Raw genomic sequence first — 15,727 nt, forward strand, 5'->3', positions numbered from 1 at the left:
GGATCCGTCAATAGAAACTTGTTGATGGTTTCCACATTTATTTATTTTTTTTATAAATTTTTTTTTCTGTGTATTGTAAGGTATTTCATGTATGACCCTTGTAGGTTTCGAAGAATCCTGCTTATATTTATAGGGGGTTTTTTTTACATCTAAACAAACCTCAGCCCCTTTAAGGATGCATCTTTTTAATAGGGGGTCCCTCGTGTTTGGAAAGAGTGAAGAGTTACAAGAGTGTCTCTCGCTCTGGAGGACTCATCTCGTCCACATTACACACATGGTCCATTCATTTCAATGGAGAAGGTGTAATACTTCATTTCCCCTGCGGGGGAGCTGTAGATTAACTGAAAACTTGATACCAGGTTTTCCTAACAATCGCAGGTGATCAACCGAAATCAAAGATGTATTAAATTTAGGGATCAGTTCCTTGTCTGACATGTAGGGGTCAGTGGTCTCTTCTTAAAGGGAATGTGTTGCGGTGAGCTGACAATGTATTTGCATAATGGGAGAGAGAAGACATTTCCTTTAAGCTTAAAGGTGCATTAGCCGTGATGAGTGATGGGAACTACATAAGAGGTGTCTGGGATTATCCTTCCATTAGGTGAGTAGTGGGTGTAAGTGACTCCTCGTAATTTCCACCGCCGCCGCCTCCTCCTGACCTCACCGCGTTTACGGCTTCCGGCGCCCACATAGACTGTAACGACCTCATAATAATCAGTAACAAGCGAGAGATGTGTATGGAGTCATCCCAGGATGAATAGAATGCAGGGCCCACAGCAGCACAGAGGATTTCAGGAGAGGGTTGTGCTGGTCTAATAGGGAGAGAAGGTGACAATGGGTTGTTTTCAGGGATTTCGGATGATATTTGGTATTCTCACACGCACCCCTGCCCCCCCCCCCCCCCTGCAGGGATATGCTGACATCTTGCACTAATGATTCTGGGATAAAGTCGTGTTCAGACTAGAAGGAGAATCTCCAAAGACATAATCCACTGAACTAGATCTAAAAATCTGGGGTCTGCCCTGTCCTTCCCTACCATTCAGAGAGTTTGTCCGTAATGGCAGATGACCCCCGTTTTCCATGTCTTTTCATCTGGACAGACCCCCAAATATTGTTAACGATAAGTGTCCTCACACTGCTGTACTCTTTGCCCTCTGCATTAACATAGTTCACAGTCCCGCCCTATTGCTCTGAGTAAAAGCTGTCACAGTTAGATTCTACAGCAGTCACAAAGCAGAGAGGGAGGCTGTGGAGCAGGTCATTGCAGAGAGCTTAGAGCACAGCAGTGTGAGGACACGCCCCTAACCTACTTTAAAGAAGCTACCATTCGCAGAAAAAGTGAGGATGGGGGACACCTTACCCCATTGGCCGATGACACCAGCACTTATCGTCATAGCTTCCAGAATCGGTTCCCCGAATTGCAGGTATTTCATTCCCGTCGGAAGTGAACTGATGATGTCATGAATGCAGTGCACATGACCACTGAGCCGATCACCTCTACGACCACCTGACCGATGAGGCCGGTGAATGTCTCAGCCGTCACACGCACCATAAACGGGACGTAATCACTCGAGATCAGACAAGACGGTCATCACTACCCCCGGGGGGATGTCCCCAGGAGAGGGGAGTGTCTGCTGTGTTTTATTTTGTTTTGTCTATTATGCGTAAGCTGCCGCCTCGAGGCTTTTACTGAATTCTGAAAAAATCCTTTTAGGACGGTTGGATATTTTTGTATCCTGCAGAAGAGCTGTATACAGATTGTGTTTCGCTAATCTCCCCGCCCTGTGGTATAGTCACCAGCCTGACCAGACAAGTCCTCCCCCCTCCAGCAATGTATGATAGTACATTCCTCATCATTGCTTTATGGTTACTGAGTCACATGATCGCTGCGCCGTTCCAACCAATCAGTTTAAATGTAAACTATAGAACACGCCCATAACTGCTCAGTATCTACCGTACTGGGGAAGTGACTCCGTATCTAACTCTAATGTTGAGATACATCTAGCTACTAGCTACCGCCTCTGAGCGTGAGATTTGTATAGTATTTGAATTTTATATCTAGATATGTGCTGAATCAATATTGGATTGGGCGCGGCGTTACCGGCGGTGGAAACAAAGGCAGTACCCAGAAATGACACCTTTTCTCTATCCGATTTCTAAAACTGTAGGAATTTCACATAAAAAAGATCAATGTTGTAGGCTGGCGCATTCAAATCGAATTAATGGATAAAATACTGTTTTCCCGCCACCACTAGAGGGAGCTCTAAGGAGGATTAGTGATAATTGTCTAATCACAAGGACTGAGGTTGCCGGGATTTATTAGACAGTCTAAACCATATGTCCCAACATCAGTAGGACAAAATGAAGCCCCAACCGCAAATATAAACACTAGACCGCCCACTTTTATGCAAAAAAAATACAAGACCCGCCCTCTTTGTGGCCTATTAAGCACAAAGGTGGGAAGCACTTCCAAAACAGTCCAATAGAAGTGAAAGGAGTGTTGATAACGCATGCGCCCCCTTCACGTATAACTGACCAGTCACCGATTTCAGCGTTGGCATTCTGGGACGCATAAAGTTGTGTGACGGGTACAATGGCGGCCATTTTGTCTATTACCCAGCTTCCCCGTTTAGATGTTAGAGAAACCACTGCTTAGTCACGATGCGTCTGCTTTGGTGGGACAGTCGAATTCTGGAGGCCTGAGGGCAGCTTTACTAAGAAGCTTGAAATCACCCGCTTGTAGTTTAAAAAAATGTTTAAAAAAAAATGTCATCAAAGGAAGTTCCACAGCAGTTTGCAGCCGCAGTAAATCAGTTTCCAGTGAGTGGCTGTAGTCATGGGAACGGAGGACCTTGTGTGAGGTCTCGGCTTGTGTGTTGAGATATTCCCGGCATGGGGTCTCTGAAGCTCCTCGAAGCAGAACAATCATTACGCCTCGTATCTCAGACTCATGGGGTGTGAGGGGTGAAGGTGCGTGACCATAAAGAAAGTTTTTGGAAAACATAACACTTCCTGAGGAGGGTCATCCGTATTTTATAGATGTTTTCGTGGAGATCCTTCAACCGGCAGCTAAACCTTCCAACCGATGTATAGACGTAGACACTAGGCCTGACCAAGCGTTCATGTGTTCTTCATCAGGAGCAAGGGAGTGAGCTTCAGCCTGACGCCTCCATCAGTGACTTAGATACCAGAAGGCCTTCAAAAGAAAATCATGTCACAATAGATGGTTGGATGGTCCACTGTAGGACTGAGGTTCCTTGGGCCCACCGGATATGGATGAAACAAAATGGACTTTAGTAGTATCCACATTGTTTTGTCTTCAGTGTTTGGTTAGAGACTGGACCCATCCTAGGATCCTCTGACCCTGTGATGGCCCAGTCCCACCAAAATTGTCCCAACATGGTTCTCCTAAAGCATTGCCATCTTAAAGGCTCCAATACTCATTACGGCAAATTTGTCTGGATCAGCCAATGAAGGCAGGATCACCTGATGTCTCCAAACCTAACCCACAGGTGATATTGTGATAAAGAAAGATGAGATGTGTTGGCTTTGAAGACGTTCAGTAACGTGGGCAGCATTTGGACTTGATGGACCATTGCTTGGGCTTGATTGACCATAGCTTGGGCTTGATTGACCATAGCTTGGGCTTGATTGACCATAGCTTGGGCTTGATGGACCATAGCTTGGGCTTGGTGGCCAATAAGTTGGGCTTGGTGGCCAATAAGTTGGGCTTGGTGGCCAATAAGTTGGGCTTGGTGGCCATAAATTGGGCTTGGTGGACAATAAGTTGGGCTTGGTGGACAATAAGTTGGGCTTAGTGGGCCATAAGTTGGGCTTGGTGGGCCATAAGTTGGGCTTGGTGGGCCATAAGTTGGGCTTGGTGGGCCATAAATTGGGCTTGGTGGACAATAAGTTGGGCTTGCTGGGCCATAAGTTGGGCTTGCTGGGCCATAAGTTGGGCTTGCTGGGCCATAAGTTGGGCTTGCTGGGCCATAAGTTGGGCTTGGTGGACAATAAGTTGGGCTTGGTGGGCCATAAATTGGGCTTGGTGGACAATAAGTTGGGCTTGCTGGGCCATAAGTTGGGCTTGCTGGGCCATAAGTTGGGCTTGCTGGGCCATAAGTTGGGCTTGCTGGGCCATAAGTTGGGCTTGCTGGGCCATAAGTTGGGCTTGGTGGACCATGAGTTGGGCTTGGTGGACCATGAGTTGGGCTTGGTGGACCATGAGTTGGGCTTGGTGGACCATGAGTTGGGCTTGGTGGACCATGAGTTGGGCTTGGTGGACCATGAGTTGGGCTTGGTGGACCATGAGTTGGGCTTGGTGGACCATGAGTTGGGCTTGGTGGACCATGAGTTGGGCTTGGTGGACCATGAGTTGGGCTTGGTGGACCATGAGTTGGGCTTGGTGGACCATGAGTTGGGCTTGGTGGACCATGAGTTGGGCTTGGTGGACCATGAGTTGGGCTTGGTGGACCATGAGTTGGGCTTGGTGGACCATGAGTTGGGCTTGGTGGACCATAGGCTGTACTTGATGGACCATAAGTTGGGCTTGGTGGACAATAAGTTGGGCTTGATGGACAATAAGTTGGGCTTGGTGGGCCATAAGTTGGGCTTGGTGGGCCATAAGTTGGGCTTGGTGGGCCATAAGTTGGGCTTGATGGACCATAGGCTGGACTTGATAGACCTGCGTCTTTTTCCAACCTTATCTGCTATTGTACAATGTCCAATTGCACACTCCAAGCCGCAAGCCTAATGTGTGTCTGGATGTGTCTACACACATTCGGTAGCTGAGGCCAGACAATACTTATGGCCCTGAGAAATATCTCCAATGTCTGTCCTCAGCTACTGAAGGTTCTCAGGTCCCTTTAGTCAGACCCATCCCCAGTCTTGTCAGTCTACCATTGAGTTTCTTTAGATAAGCAGCTCTTCTACATCTCCCTATCCAAACAATGCGAGCAGATAAGTGCCTGTTCACACAAGGAGCTGCAGATTACAGGCTGCTTCTATAATCCGGAGGTCAAATAGCTGCCCTGATAATTACTGAGTAATGGATGATGTCCTGCCCAGGCCAGCAATGAGAATCTGTCAGACTCTACGTCTCCTATAGGATAATAATCCCCAACAACTAGTATATATACAGTATATGCCGTAATGATGAGAGTAGTAGTACTGTGCTGTGCCCATATATACAGGATAGGAGTAGTAGTACTGTGCTGTGCCCATATATACAGGATAGGAGTAATAGTACTGTGCTGTGCCCATATATACAGGATAGGAGTAGTAGTACTGTGCTGTGCCCATATATACAGGATAGGAGTAGTAGTACTGTGCTGTGCCCATATATACAGGATAGGAGTAATAGTACTGTGCTGTGCCCATATATACAGGATAGGAGTAGTAGTACTGTACTGTGATGTATCCATATATACAGGATAGGAGGAGTAGTACTGTGCTCATATATATACTGGATAGGAGTAGTAGTACTGTGCTCATATATATACTGGATAGGAGTAGTAGTAGTGTGCTGTGCCCATTTATACAGGATAGGAGTAGTAGTACTGTGCTCATATATATACTGGATAGGAGTAGTAGTACTGTGCTGTGCCCATATATACAGGATAGGAGTAGTAGTACTGTGCTGTGCCCATATATACAGGATAGGAGTAGTAGGACTTTGCTGTCTATATATACAGGATAGGAGTAGTAGTACTGTGCTGTGCCCATATATACAGGATAGGAGTAGTAGTACTGTGCTGTCTATATATACAGGATAGGAGTAGTAGTACTGTGCTGTGTCCATATATACAGGATAGGAGTAGTAGTACTGTGCTGTCTATATATACAGGATAGGAGTAGTAGTACTGTGTTGTGCCCATATATACAGGATAGGAGTAGTAGTACTGTGCTGTGCCCATATATACAGGATAGGAGTAGTAGTACTGTGCCCATATATACAGGATAGGAGTAGTAGTACTGTGCTGTGCCCATATATACAGGATAGGAGTAGTAGTACTGTGCTGTGCTCATATATACAGGATAGGAGTAGTAGTACTGTGCTGTGCCCATATATACAGGATAGGAGTAGTAGGACTGTGCTGTGCCCATATATATAGAGGATAGGAGTAGTAGTACTGTGCTGTGCCCATATATACAGGATAGGAGTAGTAGTACTGTGCTGTGCCCATATATACAGGATAGGAGTAGTAGTACTGTGCTGTGCCCATATATACAGGATAGGAGTAGTAGTACTGAGCTGTGTCCATATATACAGGATAGGAGTAGTAGTACTGTGCTGTGCCCATATATACAGGATAGGAGTAGTAGTACTGTGCTGTGTCCATATATACAGGATAGGAGTAGTAGTACTGTGCTGTGCCCATATATACAGGATAGGAGTAGTAGTACTGTGCTGTGTCCATATATACAGGATAGGAGTAGTAGTACTGTGCTGTGCCCATATATACAGGATAGGAGTAGTAGTACTGTGCTGTGCCCATATATACAGGATAGGAGTAGTAGTACTGTGCTGTGCCCAGATATACAGGATAGGAGTAGTAGGACTGTGCTGTGCCCATATATACAGGATAGGAGTAGTAGGACTGTGCTGTGCCCATATATACAGGATAGGAGTAGTAGTACTGTGCTGTGCCCATATATACAGGATAGGAGTAGTAGTACTGTGCTGTGCCCATATATACAGGGTAGGAGTACTAGTACTGTGCTGTGCCCATATATACAGGATAGGAGTAGTAGTCCTGTGCTGTGCCCATATATACAGGATAGGAGTAGTAGTACTGTGCTGTGCCCAGATATACAGGATAGGAGTCGTAGTACTGTGCTGTGCCCATATATACAGGATAGGAGTAGTAGTACTGTGCTGTGCCCATATATACAGGATAGGAGTAGTAATACTGTGCTGTGCCCATATATACAGGATAGGAGTAGTAGTACTGTGCTGTGCCCAGATATACAGGATAGGAGTAGTAGGACTGTGCTGTGCCCATATATACAGGATAGGAGTAGTAGGACTGTGCTGTGCCCATATATACAGGATAGGAGTAGTAGTACTGTGCTGTGCCCATATATACAGGATAGGAGTAGTAGTACTGTGCTGTGCCCATATATACAGGGTAGGAGTACTAGTACTGTGCTGTGCCCATATATACAGGATAGGAGTAGTAGCACAGTGCTGTACCCATATATACAGGATAGGAGTAGTAGTCCTGTGCTGTGCCCATATATACAGGATAGGAGTAGTAGTACTGTGCTGTGTCCATATATACAGGATAGGAGTAGTAGTACTGTGCTGTGCCCATATATACAGGGTAGGAGTAGTAGTACTGTGCTGTGCCCATATATACAGGATAGGAGTAGTAGTACTGTGCTGTTCCCATATATACAGGATAGGAGTAGTAGTACTGTGCTGTGCCCATATATACAGGATAGGAGTAGTAGTACTGTGCTGTGCCCAGATATACAGGATAGGAGTCGTAGTACTGTGCTGTGCCCATATATACAGGATAGGAGTAGTAGTACTGTGCTGTGCCCATATATACAGGATAGGAGTAGTAATACTGTGCTGTACCCATATATACAGGATAGGAGTAGTAGTACTGTGCTGTGCCCATATTTACAGGATAGGAGTAGTAGTACTGTGCTGTGCCCATATATACAGGATAGGAGTAGTAGTACTGTGCTGTGCCCATATATACAGGATAGGAGTAGTAGTCCTGTGCTGTGCCCATATATACAGGATAGGAGTAGTAGTACTGTGCTGTGCCCATTCTGTTAGGATAGGAGATGAAGCACTGATATTACTTTCCCACTCTGCTCTATCAGTGTCCTGGGACTGACAAAATGCCACCTCCTGCCATAGGGCCTGGTCCACACTTATCACTATGTTGTAGATGGCCCCGACACCTCACCCAACCCCACCGTAACATTCACTTCTAACCCAAACCCAGTAAAAGATCGCTGGGTAAACTGATGTGTTGTATTGTTGAAGGCAGAACACCTGAGATAATCAAAGAGTGAAAGTCAGGCCCTGTCCCCTCAGGCCCTACAATAGGCCTAACACTTTCGCCTACATTTAGGCCTCATCTCCTGACATGTCTTCTAGTAAATACCATATTCCCCAAGATTATCGTATTTTGTAGAACATATTGTTCCTTTCCCTCTTCTATTTCTCAGAAAAGACATATGTATCATGCCGTTCCGGCCACTATCTTCAGACTGTAGAGCGGCCGTGGTGAGACTACCATGTATGTAGCCTCCATCAACCAATCCGAGATATCGGGAAACTTGTGATGACCCATAACTGTAGGGTTATTTGTGGATCCGACCTCGTCTGTGACTCACACAAGTCTCGTGAAGCTCTTCAGATAACCTGCCCATATCAGCAATGTCAAGAGCTCTCCCGTCCTGACCTTGGTGGACAATTACGAAGCCCCCACCATGTCCAAGTACTTCTCTACCACCCTAGGACAATGTGTGGGAGGAGGGAATGTTTATGACCTGGTTGTAATTGTCCACCGAAGTGGGAATTGTTCTATAAGCAGGATGCATTTGATAATCGCTACCAGGGCCGGATTAAAGGAGGGGCTCCTGGGGCTCGAGCCCCGGGGCCCCCACCACTTTCAATTTTTAAGGGGCCCCCACCAGTTTCCGACAGTCAGCGACTCAGCTCAGCTGAGTTGCTGACTGTCTCTGTGCGAAATGCACATAGGGGTCTAGGATGTCAGCTGTGTCAGTTAAACACAGCTGCCTCCACTGGGGGAGATCGCAGAGATCGCCATCTTCTACAGGGGACTGGCGGCTAAATTCTACAGGGGGCTGGTGGCTGTATATTACAGGGGGGCAAGCTATATACCTCCAAACACATTGTTGGAAGGGCCCCCACCAGTTTGTGCCCAGGGGCCCCCACCACCCTTAATCCGGCCCTGATCGCTACCACCATTCTTTCCAGAGTTGGGACATTTGGGTGGATTTCCTTTGATGTCCATGACTGTTCGTATTGATGGTCCACTAAGTTAGTCTACTAAAGTTTGGAGGAGCTTGATGTTTCCTGCCATGTGTGAAGTCCATCTGGTTAATATCACCTTCAGTGCGGCCTGATAAGGTGGCCTAAAGCTCACGTTGTTGAGATAAACACCCAGTCGTGGGCCTCCCATAGAGAGACACTTCCAAAATGTTTTTGAAAGAGACAACCTTGAAGACCATGATATATCAGTAGAACCATCCCATGTAATCCTAGGAATAACAAAACCTCAGATTTTTATCCTAATTGTGTTTTAATAGTTCTGATTTTTTAGTAAATTCAAAAACCTCCTCAAATCACCTTTTGGTTGCTAGAATTTTTTTGTTTTATGTTTTGATTTGTTATTGCGACAGATTTATGGCTCTACCGAGTCAGCAAAAAAAAAAAAAGTGATTCATGAGACTGAAGAAGAACTGGTTTGTCTGTGAGAATTATTTGTGGTATGAGATCTGGTGACGTTTATAGGGGCCAGGAGGACAACTACTACTACACGAGTCCATACACCTTACATGGCTGTCTGTAGAATTCCTTTACCCCTCCCCGCATACACGTGGGAGGTGAAATAACTCCATCTGGACACCTCTGGTGGTCGTGAGAACAAAGAGCCTGGGCATGTTCAGATCCAATATGCTCAACTTTTCAGTCCTCCGATATCTACAGTCGAAGGAAAGTCAGAACACCCATGAGATGGTTCACCAATCTCAAAGACTTGCCCAGTTTTAGACTATTTTGCCCACCACCACTGTCCCCGCCTCCTTGACGATCATCTTAGATAATGGCCTTTAACTGTATGAAGCTTCCTACACTGAACATAAAGGATGGAAGAAGGCTCAGCCAAAGACCTGGGTCAACCAGCTGGGTTAATCTAAGAGCGTGCTGTATTTTGGAGACAAAATAGAGTAGTAAAAGGTACAAACTAAAGTCAGAACCAAATGGAAGCACAGTACGAAAGCAGACAACTCAAAAAGCTCAGGCAGAATGAACATATCAGAAGATAAGCTAAATAACTGGCAGGGCAATCCAGCCCCAAAGAAGCTTTATGACACAAGTTATATTTTGAAAGTACAAGGATCTTAAAAATCTCCCCCTCTCAAACCTAATCCACCATGAGAAGTGGTGAACGAGAATTTTTGCCTGTGTAGATAAGAAATTAGGATGTCCACCACCCACATTTTACTGAATCGGGTTCCAGAATTAGAAGATCTTTGGGGAAACGCCAATTTGGTCCAGCAGCACTAAGAGATAGGAGTAGGCACTTTCAGATACCCTGGCATTGTCTTATACTGAGATCCAACGTGCCCAACCCTTCTTTCCCCCAGCGTAGGGCACATTGGATGTTACCAGGGCCGGTTCTAGACAAAGTGGGGCCCTGGGCAAAACAAAAATAAAACTATTTTATGACCAGTCACAGTCAGCAAGAGGCTCAGTTTAGTATGGTAAAACAAACTGTAATATGGGAGAATTTTATAGGAGATAGATAGATGATAGGGAGATTTATGGGCAGCATGGTGGCTCCGTGATTAGCACTACAGCCTTGCAGCGCTGGTCAACATCTGCAAAGATTTTGTATGTTCTCTCTGTGTCTGCGTGGGTTTCCTCCGGGTCCTCCGGTTTCCTCCCACACTCCAAAAAATTTGGGGAGGGGGACCGATATTTTCTGAAAGCAGACACTTGCCCCATTTTCAAAATTGCATCAAAGATTTTATAGACATAGGCGCCTTCATGCAATTTTGATTCAAATTGAAACATTTTATTAAAACTACTTAAAATTTGACTTTGATGGCAAAAAATTTGATCCAAACAGAAAATATTTACCTTCACATCTCCTAAATGTAATACGTGGACATTTGTAGAGTTCACAAATGTGCCCTATTGATATGTTCACATGAATAAATCCACATAATAGCACTAAAACTGTAATAACTAGATATCTGCTTTTCAGCTAGACATTTTTAGACAGTCACAACCTGCAAAATATAGCAATAAAACAGAATAAACAGTAAAGGCGCCATAAAACCTATAGAATTTTGAAAGCCGACAACCAGGCGATGGATTTGGCAATTAACATTCAAAATTTCCTCTAAAATATGTACAAATCCAGACACTTATATAAAGAAAATCTACTTTCCTAAAAAAGTAAGATGTGAGGAGATCATACAGACCCCACATGTGGATATTCACCAAAACATGCAGCAAAGGGAACTGCAGAAAATTCACACAGATGTATCATTGTCTGTTCCTTACACAATGGTAACCCAAATAAATAACTATATATCCATAAACCCCTCTAATGAGATAATAAAAGTCACGTTTAGATGTCGCCATTGTATTAGCTGCACAATAACAGAACCCTCCGCGCTTCATAAGAATGAGAGTGAGAATGTCATAACATAGGTGTAAATAATGGAGGATGATGATGTTTTTGGTGTTACATATAACTTTATGGACATGTTCTGGTCACGGTGTAGTCACATTAGGCGAAGAGGATTGAATGTTCATCGTATCAGTCAATTTTCCCAACAAAAAATAACTATCACAAAATAAAAGGGAATAAGAGAGAATGGGCCACATTTATCACTTTTGTGCGCCTAAGTGTAGTAGTTGTGCCTAAATTCTGGTGCACTGTTTTCCAGAATTATCACAAGCTTTTACAGAATTAGCACAACCATCTGTGATAAGTTAATTTCCTGCATCTTATTAATCACTTTACTTTAACACAGTTTAGGCGCAATGTTGGCGCAATTTTGGCGCAGTTTCGGCATAATGTTAGATTCAGGCAGTTACATGTGATCCTGCTACAAGCTCCTCTCTGCTTCTCCCACAGCCCAGAATGAAGATAACACTCACTGCAGCACCCAGGTGTGTGACACCCAGCACCCAGTGACCTCCTCAGCAGGGGCTTCTCCTGGAGGGGATCCCCCAGTGCTGGTCTCCTGCTGCACCCCTGTAATTCTGCACAGTATCCCCCTCAGAAACACTGGTGATACTGTGCAAAATGACATGGGGGACACTTGTCAGTACTATGTGCAACATTCTGTAACGTTCTCTTCTCTCTTGCTCTGAGCTCAGGATTCTGCAGAATGTTTTGTAAATAGAAGGTGATGAAGTGTAAATAGAGTCTGCAGCTCCTGTCTGCAGAGTATCTAATGACTGTATTATCTGTACTAGTGTCTGCAGAGTATCTCATGTCTGTATGATCTGTACTAGTGTCTGCAGAGTATCTAATGACTGTATTATATGTTCTAGTGTCTGCAGAGTATCTCATGTCTGTATGATCTGTTCTAGTGTCTGCAGTGTCTGGATGAGCTTTGCTGCTAGAAATGAGCTGTTCTGCAAAGGGGCTCAGTGCTTTCTTCTCAGATAACGCCAGCTTCGGGCTGGAGTGTTTTTGCGCCCGTTTTTGCGCCTAAATGAAATGTCGCAAGTGATGAATATCATTAGGCGCATCAAAACATCTGGATTGCTAGGATAAATGAGGGAAAGCTGGTTATTTTTGCTGCGCAGCTAGTTTGGCATTTAGTCGCAAAAATGGCACAAAAAATGGTGCGCCTGAATGAAAAGGCGCAAAAACAACAGAAAAAAACTATTGATACATGTGGCCCAAAGTGTGTTCTTAGATTTGCATAGAGAAGGGTTAAAAACATGAGTATTAGTTGATATTATCCCTTCTCAGAATGTAGTACTAGTAACATATAAAGTGAATATTTCCATTATCTGTGAGGTGCAGCAGCTCCTGTGTGCAGCAAATGCTCCCTGTATCCTGATGGCTAAGAATCTGGAGATGGGGGAGACATTTCAGGGGGCTGTATCTCTGGTTCTGTGACTCATAGAACCTCACTTCTTTTTTCCTATGAAAGAAGAGAGTCTCCTCTTTTATATGAATCTAAATTTGTGTTTCTAAAATGCAGAAAAACTGAGATATTAACTGTTAAACTGCCGTCGGAAGTGATATTTATATATAAAAATGGCACCTGATATTCTCACTTTAAACCTGAATATCTCTGGATCCATAGCACCTAGAAACAAAATTCAAGATTCATTTGAAAGAAGAGATTCTCCCCTTTCTCCCAGGGGCCCTGGGCAATTGCCACCTTTGCCTACCCATAGCGCCGGCCCTGGATGTTACCTTAATTAGATTGGCTAGTCACGTCATAGTCAGCGGATTCAACCGACATTCATATAATGCCTATTTAGTTTTTTTTAAAAAACCTTAATTGATTCTGCCCCTACACACGAGATGAGTCACATTTTAGGTGGAAATTACTCACTCTGTCGAACTGGTTTTATAAAAAAAAATGTATACAACCCAGGAATGTTTTTCTTCTACGTGACTTTGGCACGGCTGTACTTTACGGTTCTGTTAAAGTCTTATCAGGCTACGGGAAGATTGATGGTTGTATACAGGATATAACCTATATATTTACATTGGAGCCTTGTGCTGGAGATCATCCAATAGTGGCAGATGAGAAGATATATGGTCCTGTGGGTGTAGGGTGGACACTACGAGGATGAAATTAATGGTAGGACCCCCCCACACAGTATTTTTTATTTCATAAAATATGAACCAAATAACTGTAATATTTCCCAGTCTGTACACTGCCCCCAAACCTGGATTCCTGGCATCACGTACGATCATGATGAGAAGAGTCCAGATTCCAAGGACATCAGAGTTCGAGAACATATGCATGCTTGGCCAAGTGGTAAGTTAAGTTCTTACGGAGACATTTGGGTGGAACAGCGATTGTCCAGCTATTTTTTTTAAGAATGGCCAACCTTGAGTTGAGTTGGTAGTCAACTATGATGGTTGAAAATCCCAGAGTGAACACGTCCTCGGAATCTGGATCCTGCCACCCATTCCCCTACTAATCATTCCCACCAAGATGCATTATTCTTAATCATGGAAACAAGAGTCTGGATTTCCGAGGACTTGTTCACTCGGGCTTGTACAACCATCATTGAACTTCAATCCAACTAAGGTTGGCCATGCTTAAGACATAGCTTTCCGACTGTTCTTCCACCTAACATCCCCATAAAAACATGGACTCTACTTGGCCAAGTATTCATGTGTTCTCTAACTCCGGTTGCTTATCTATACAAATTCACGAAGCTTGGTGTGTTAGAATACAACTGGCCAAAACTATCCTTCCCCCAGTGGTCCACCTATCCAACTTAAATTAAGTTTTTCGTAGACATTTGGGTGGAACAGTGATTGTCCAGCTATTTTTTTAAGAATGGCCAACCTTGAGTTGAGTTGATAGACAACTATGATGGTTGAAAATCCCAGAGCAAACACGTCCTCGGAATCTGGATCCTGCCACCCATTCCCCTACTAATCATTCCCACCGAGATGCATTATTCTTAATCATGGAACCAAGAGTCTGGATTTCCGAGGACTTGTTCACTCGGGCTTGTACAACCATCATTGAACGTCACCCCAACTAAGGTCGGCCATGCTTAAGACATAGCTTTCCGACTGTTCTTCCACCTAACATCCCCATAAAAACATGGACTCTACTTGGCCAAGCATTGATTTGTCCTCTAACTCCGGTGGATTATCTATACAAGATGAAGAAGCTTGGTGTGTTAGGATACAACTGGCCCAAACTATCCTTCCCCCAGTGGTCCACCAATCCAACTTAAATTGGTGGGTTCATGTAACCCCCAATAGACAACTTTATGACTTTCTAGAGATACATGGTGGTGGCACCTTATCCCCGTGTCTGGCCATGTGGACATCACATACACCAATGCTCTTGGACAACCTCTAGCATCTTTGGCCTTCAGCTACCTCACCCAGTCCACCTATGTCTTGGTCTATTGGTTTTTGAGATTCCGGGTGGCGGTATAAAATAAAATCTGCGTTTGTTAGAGATCAGCTCACAAGAAGACATCTAGACATGGGTCTGTTGGTCAGGTTAGTGATAGGACCACAGATGAATGTGGTTCTGCTTATTAGGCTTATTATAAGTGAGCTCACTATTACATAATAACCGGTATCTGGGCCGGTACTCTGCACCACATGGCAGGACGGGTAACGCCTATCCCTTTGTAGTAGCCTCCTCATTGTTGTAGTGTGAACTCGTTCTTGTGTTACGTAGCAGCTATTTGTATTACACTCATATCCGGTCCCTATTATTATATCATAATGACCTTACACAATGGCGGAGGATCGTATTCATCAATGATTGGTAAATACTATGGGTGACAGGGATATATGAGGCGGCAGGCGATAAACATCTCTGACTACTAAGCCTTGTGCGAGATTGTCGTCTAGTAGTAAATCCCTCTACAAATATCTGTATCAGGTAATATTACACTAACATAAACTCCACTCCGTCTCCCGAGTCCAGAGCTCCGCTATGTCATATTTATAGCTGCTCTGCTTACCGAGAGTTTATCTTTTCTGAGGAAATTCAGCGTGGGTGATCGATGCTGCAAACTCATTACCAAGAAAAACGTTGTCATAATAAAGTGTTTAAGAGATTTTCTGGCTTGGATAATGTGTAATGCAAAACATACAACAGGAGCTACTATAATACTGCATGTTATGAATGAGAAAAACTACTATAATACTGCCCCCTATGTACAAGAATATAACTACTATAATACTGCCCCCTATGTACAGGAATATAACTACTATAATACTGCCCCCTATGTACAGGAATATAACTACTATAATACTGCCCCCTATGT

At 44.2% G+C, this 15,727-nt stretch overlaps 1 protein-coding gene across 1 annotated transcript in view; it reads left to right on the forward strand.

Moving 5' to 3' along the window:
• PKP2 (plakophilin 2) overlaps nt 1-15,727 on the forward strand; it is a 56,958-nt gene that overhangs the window by 993 nt on the left and 40,238 nt on the right. The gene's annotated exons all lie outside the window — the stretch shown is intronic.

Source organism: Engystomops pustulosus, chromosome 4 (genome assembly GCF_040894005.1).
Source record: "Engystomops pustulosus chromosome 4, aEngPut4.maternal, whole genome shotgun sequence".
Taxonomy (NCBI): domain Eukaryota; kingdom Metazoa; phylum Chordata; class Amphibia; order Anura; family Leptodactylidae; genus Engystomops; species Engystomops pustulosus.